Genomic DNA, 6,666 nt, shown 5'->3' with positions numbered 1-6,666 from the left:
TGGTAACGTGGTCACTAAAACTACTGTGCCATACTGTATCTCCACTACTACAGAGGTAATGGAGGCCCTAGATCCGCTGTGCCAGATCTCCCCTTCTAGAGGGAACGGAATCCCTAGAACCACTGTGTCGGATCTCCCTTCTATGGAGGTAACAGATTTCCTAGAACCACTGAGTTGGATATTCCATTCTATGGAGGTAATGGAGTCGCTAGAACCTCTGTGACAAATTTCCCCTTCTAGAGGTAGCAGAATCCCTAGAACCTCTTTGACGGATCTCGCCTTCTATGGAGGTAATGCAATTCCTAGAACCATTGTATCGGATATTCCATTCTATGGAGGCAACTGAGTCCCTAGAACCACTGTGCTGGATCTTCCATTCTATGGAAGTAATGGAGTCCTTAGAACTTCTGTGATGGATCTATCCTTCTATGGAGGCAACGAGTCCCTAGAACAGCTGTGATGGCTATCTCTTCTGCAGAGGTAATGGAGTCTCTAGAATTGCTGTGCCAGTTCTCCCCTTCTAGAGGTAATGGAATGCCTAGAACCATTGTGCTGGATCTTCCAATCTATGGATGTAATGGAGTCCCTAGAGCCACTGTGATGGATGACCCCTTCTGTGGAGGTTACAGAGTCCCTAGAACCAGGTGCTCGTAATAAAGTCCCTAGAGCCACTGTAATGGGTCTCCACTTCTACAGAAGTAATGAAGTCCCTAGAACCACGTGTCCGAAGCAGAGTCCCTAGAGGCACTATAATGGATCTCCCCATCTACAGAGGTAATGGAGTCCCTAGAGCCACTGCTTCCGGAGCAGACTCCCTAGAGCCAATGTGCCGAATCTCCCCTTCCCATACCTCCCAACATGACCCTCTCCAGGAGGGACACAATGCTCTGTTTCTGGACTTCCCTCCTAATGTATGATTGCTGTCACCTGTTTTAAACCGGTTCATTTGTAAAAAAAGGTGTTTCACCAAAGGTGATGACAATCATACATTACCAGGGAAGTCCAGAAACAGAGCGCTGTCCTCCTGGAGAGGGTCATGTTGGGAGGTATGGGAAGGAACTGCTGTGACTGATCTCAGCCTCTATAGATGCACTGGGGTTCCTAGAACCACTGTGTTGGGAACAGAGTTCCTAGAACTGTTGTGCCAGATCTCAACTTCTACTAAGGTAAAAGACTAGCGCTGACTGTGGTAAATACAGGTTTTGTCTATATTTCTGTAATTGTTATAATTAGGCCTTGGTACTAAAAGAGAGATCCTAACAAAATACATTTTGAGAGTGAAATATATTGTGTTAAGTTGTGTCTAGTTCTTGAGATCAGAGGTTCTCAAATTGTGGGTCCTGACCCCAAAGTAGGTCCCGACCTTCTCAGCATGGGGTCGCGGCTCCATGTTGCTGACCATCAGGCTGATGACTTTTCTAATCTCAGTCATACTACTTTCAGACCGCAAATGCTGTGTCGCACACAGGATTAGGACACAGGTCCCATCCCCAGAGCAACACGGCAATGCGGTCTGAAAGTTCCGACACGGCATATTGCCGAATCGGTGACGTCACATGGGGCGGTGCTGGGCGGCGGCGCGTCATCGGGGGCTCGGGAGGAGGCAGTACTTGGAGCTGACAGTGCTGCCTCCTCCATACTGTGAACGGGACACGGGTCGCTCGACCCAGGCACCCGTTCACACTACACTTGACACGGGTCATAGCCGTGTTCAACCCTGGTCATTACCAGGGTTGAACACCCGTGTTGCTCGACCCGTGGTGGCCTTTTCAGACCGCACCGTGACCCGTGTTTAGGCCCGGCGAACACGGCAATAAGCTGTGTTCGGAGTGCGGTCTGAAAGCGGTATCAGTGATTCAAGGAGTCTGAAAAGTCTGTTGAATTGTCTGTTATTTTAGACTCCTTCCATCAGTCTGTGCCTCCACAATGCTGCCATGTATGTGCCATCTTCTGACTACACATGTGATGTCATGACCTTCTGCAGTAACCTGCTGGGGTCCTGTGATTATTTTTATTGTCTGATGGGGTCCCAGAGCAAAATAGTTTGAGGACCCCTGCTTTAGATTGTCTTCATAGCCTTGTTTAGTGTCATTAATCATCAGCAGAATATGAAATGTCAGCTATGTTTATTTCCTCTTATTGCATAATATTGTGCAAAGGACAAGGACATACTGTACCAGACCTGGTGATAGTGGGATACAAGGGGCACAATTGTACTGAGCTCTCAACTTCCAATAAAAATATAATTTTTGTTAAATGCGATGCATCACCCACAGCTGATCAGAGGAATGCAGACAATATAGTTGGAGAGACAGAAGGGGTGTCTGGAGCTACATCGGGATGCTGTAGAGATGGAGGATGGCTGGAGCTGTAGTGACACTCGAGAGAATAGAGAGACAAAGGGGCTGGCTTGAGTGACACTTGGGGGCTGGAGTGACAGAAAGGGCCTAGCTGTAGTTTGAGTGTCACTGGGGGGCTGGCTGGAGAGACACAAGGGAGCTAGAGATACAGAAGGGGGTGGCTGGAGCTGCAGAGACACAGAGGGGCTGGAGAGAAAGAAAGGGACGGGCTGGAGAGATACTTGGAAGCTGGAGTGAAAGAAGGGGCTGGCTGGAGTTGGAGGGACACTGGGGAGCTAGAGATACAAAAGGGTGATGTCTGGAGCTGGAGAGGCAGTTGGTGGCTGGAGTAACAGAAGGGGCTTAGCTGTAGCTTGAGTGCCACCGGAGGGCTGGCTGGAGTTGGAGAGACACTAGGGAGCTGGAGATACAGAAGGGGGGTGGCTGGAGATGGAGAGACAATGGGGAGCTGAAGAGACAGAAGGGGGATGGCTGGAGCTGGAGAGACACAGGGGTTGGAGAGAAAGAAAGGGACTGGCTGGAGAGATTATGGGAAGCTGGAGTGACAGAAGGGGCTGGCTGGAGTTGGAGATACACTGGGGAGCTGGAGATAAAGAAGGGGGATGGCTGGAGCTGGAGAGAGATGGGCTGGAGAGACAGAAGGGGACTGGCTGGAGAGATACTGGGTGTGCAGGGTCACGTAACGTCTGTTGCCAGCTATGACTGTATCCCATCACAGCCAATAGGATATCTTCTCTCTAGTCTAGTCAGGCTAATGAAGTGAAATGATTTACATAAGCCACATTGTCCTTGAGCTGCCATCTTAACTAAGGGAAAATAAGACATGTTTGTCAAAGTGGCAATTCATTTATAGAAAAACACAATTAGTTAAATTATTGATTTTGGGCATACCTAGATTAAGGTTTACAACTCGACACTTGGTAAATAACCCCATAGAGTCTATTTTGCTATTTTAATTGCTGGTGCTGAAAAAGTATCTTAAGCAGTGCATTTTCCGCACCATTTGGCAAAGACACAAAAATACAAAGGTGTCCCCTGTTCTGGCGTCCCTCTGGAGGCTATAACAGAGATCAGGGGTCAGAGATACTGGAGACTGCTGACTTATACAGAGATTGCAGTCCTGTCAGGGCAAGTGCTGTGCAAGTGATTAGCAATGGAACCATATGTTTATTGCCTTAACACTGTCAGTCTACAAGACTCTCCCATTGACATAGCCAGGGAGCCTTTCCAGTGTCAGCCAAGGAGCATCTCCCATGTCAGAAAGGGATCTTCTCCCATGTCAGAAAGGGATCTTCTCCCATGTCAGCCAGGGATCTTCTCCCATGTCAGCCAGGGATCTTCTCCCATGACAGCCAGGGATCTTCTCCCATGTCAGCCAAGGAGCCTCTCCCATGTCAGCCAAGAAGCCTTTCCAGTGTCAGCCAAGGGGCCTCTCCTGCCTCTCCCATGTCCACCAAGGAGCCTCTCTGATGGCAGCTAGTGGGCCTCCCCTGCCTTTCCCATGTCCACCAAGGAGCCTCTCTGGTGGCAGCCAATGGGCCTCTCCCGTGTCCACCAAGGATCCTCTCTGCTGTCAGCCAGGGAGCCTCTCATACCTCTCCCATGTCCACCAAGGAGCCTCTCTGGTGTCAGCCATGGAGCCTCTCATACCTCTCCCATGTCCACCAAGGATCCTCTCTGCTGTCAGGCAGGGAGCCTCTCATACCTCTCCCATGCCCACCAAGGAGCCTCTCTGGTGGCAGACAGTGGGCCTCTCCCGCCTTTCCTATGTCCACCAAGGAGCCTCTCTGGTGACAGCCAGTGGTCCTCTCCTGTCTCTCCCATGTCGACCAAGGACCCTCTCTGCTGTCAGCCAGTGGGCCTCTCATACCTCTCCCATGTCCACCAAGGAGCCTCTCTGGTGGCAGCCAATGGGCCTCTCATACCTCTCCCATGTCCACCAAGGAGCCTCTCTGGTGGCAGCCAATGGGCCTCTCCTGCCTCTCCCATGTCCACCAAGGAGCCTCTCTGATGGCAGCCAGTGGGCCTCTCCTGCCTCTCCCATGTCCACCAAGAAGCCTCTCTGGTGGCAGCCAATGGGCCTCTCCCCTGTCCACCAAGGAGCCTCTCTGCTGTCAGCCAGGGAGCCTCTCATACCTCTCCCATGTCCACCAAGGAGCCTTTCTGCTGTCAGCCAGGGAGCCTCTCATACCTCTCCCATGTCCACCAAGGAGCCTCTCTGCTGTCAGCCAGGGAGCCTCTCATACCTCTCCCATGCCCACCAAGGAGCCTTTCTGGTGGCAGCCAGTGGGCCTCTCCCATGTCCACCAAGGAGCCTCTCTGGTGACAGTCAGTGGGCCTTTCCTGTCTCTCCCATGTCCACCAAGGAGCCTCTCTGCTGTCAGCCAGTGGGCCTCTCATACCTCTCCCATGTCCACCAAGGATCCTCTCTGCTGTCATCCAGGGAGCCTCATACCTCTCCCATGTCCACCAAGGAGCCTCTCTGCTGTCAGCCAGGGAGCCTCTTATACCTCTCCCATGCCCACCAAGGAGCCTTTCTGGTGACAGCCAGTGGGCCTCTCCTGTCTCTCCCATGTCCACCAAGGAGCCTCTCTGCTGTCAGCCAGTGGGCCTCTCATACCTCTCCCATGTCCACCAAGGAGCCTCTCTGGTGGCAGCCAATGGGCCTCTCATACCTCTCCCATGTCCACCAAGGAGCCTCTCTGGTGGCAGCCAATGGGCCTCTCCTGCCTCTCCCATGTCCACCAAGGAGCCTCTCTGATGGCAGCCAGTGGGCCTCTCCTGCCTCTCCCATGTCCACCAAGAAGCCTCTCTGGAGGCAGCCAATGGGCCTCTCCCCTGTCCACCAAGGAGCCTCTCTGCTGTCAGCCAGGGAGCCTCTCATACCTCTCCCATGTCCACCAAGGAGCCTTTTTGCTGTCAGCCAGGGAGCCTCTCATACCTCTCCCATGTCCACCAAGGAGCCTCTCTGCTGTCAGCCAGGGAGCCTCTCATACCTCTCCCATGCCCACCAAGGAGCCTTTCTGGTGGCAGCCAGTGGGCCTCTCCCATGTCCACCAAGGAGCCTCTCTGGTGACAGCCAGTGGGCCTTTCCTGTCTCTCCCATGTCCACCAAGGAGCCTCTCTGCTGTCAGCCAGTGGGCCTCTCATACCTCTCCCATGTCCACCAAGGATCCTCTCTGCTGTCATCCAGGGAGCCTCATACCTCTCCCATGTCCACCAAGGAGCCTCTCTGCTGTCAGCCAGGGAGCCTCTTATACCTCTCCCATGCCCACCAAGGAGCCTTTCTGGTGACAGCCAGTGGGCCTCTCCTGTCTCTCCCATGTCCACCAAGGAGCCTCTCTGATGGCAGCCAGTGGGCCTCTCCTGCCTCTCCCATGTCCACCAAGGAGCCTCTCTGCTGTCAGCCAGGGAGCCTCTCATACCTCTCCCATGCCCACCAAGGAGCCTCTCTGGTGGCAGACAGTGGGCCTCTCCCGCCTTTCCTATGTCCACCAAGGAGCCTCTCTGGTGACAGCCAGTGGGCCTCTCCTGTCTCTCCCATGTCGACCAAGGAGCCTCTCTGCTGTCAGCCAGTGGGCCTCTCATACCTCTCCCATGTCCACCAAGGAGCCTCTCTGGTGGCAGCCAATGGGCCTCTCATACCTCTCCCATGTCCACCAAGGAGCCTCTCTGGTGGCAGCCAATGGACCTCTCCTGCCTCTCCCATGTCCACCAAGGAGCCTCTCTGATGGCAGCCAGTGGGCCTCTTCTGCCTCTCCCATGTCCACCAAGGAGCCTCTCTGGTGGCAGCCAATGGGCCTCTCCCCTGTCCACCAAGGAGCCTCTCTGCTGTCAGCCAGGGAGCCTCTCATACCTCTCCCATGTCTACCAAGGAGCCTTTCTGCTGTCAGCCAGGGAGCCTCTCATACCTCTCCCATGTCCACCAAGGAGCCTCTCTGCTGTCAGCCAGGGAGCCTCTCATACCTCTCCCATGCCCACCAAGGAGCCTCTCTGGTGGCAGCCAGTGGGCCTCTCCCATGTCCACCAAGGAGCCTCTCTGGTGACAGCCAGTGGGCCTCTCCTGTCTCTCCCATGTCCACCAAGGAGCCTCTCTGCTGTCAGCCAGTGGGCCTCTCATACCTCTCCCATGTCCACCAAGGATCCTCTCTGCTGTCATCCAGGGAGCCTCATACCTCTCCCATGTCCACCAAGGAGCCTCTCTGCTGTCAGCCAGGGAGCCTCTTATACCTCTCCCATGCCCACCAAGGAGCCTTTCTGGTGACAGCCAGTGGGCCTCTCCTGTCTCTCCCATGTCGACCAAGGA

This window comes from Crinia signifera, chromosome 5, assembly GCF_055691185.1.
Source record: "Crinia signifera chromosome 5, ASM5569118v1, whole genome shotgun sequence".
NCBI lineage: Eukaryota > Metazoa > Chordata > Amphibia > Anura > Myobatrachidae > Crinia > Crinia signifera.
Note: the sequence above shows the minus strand (reverse complement) of the source record.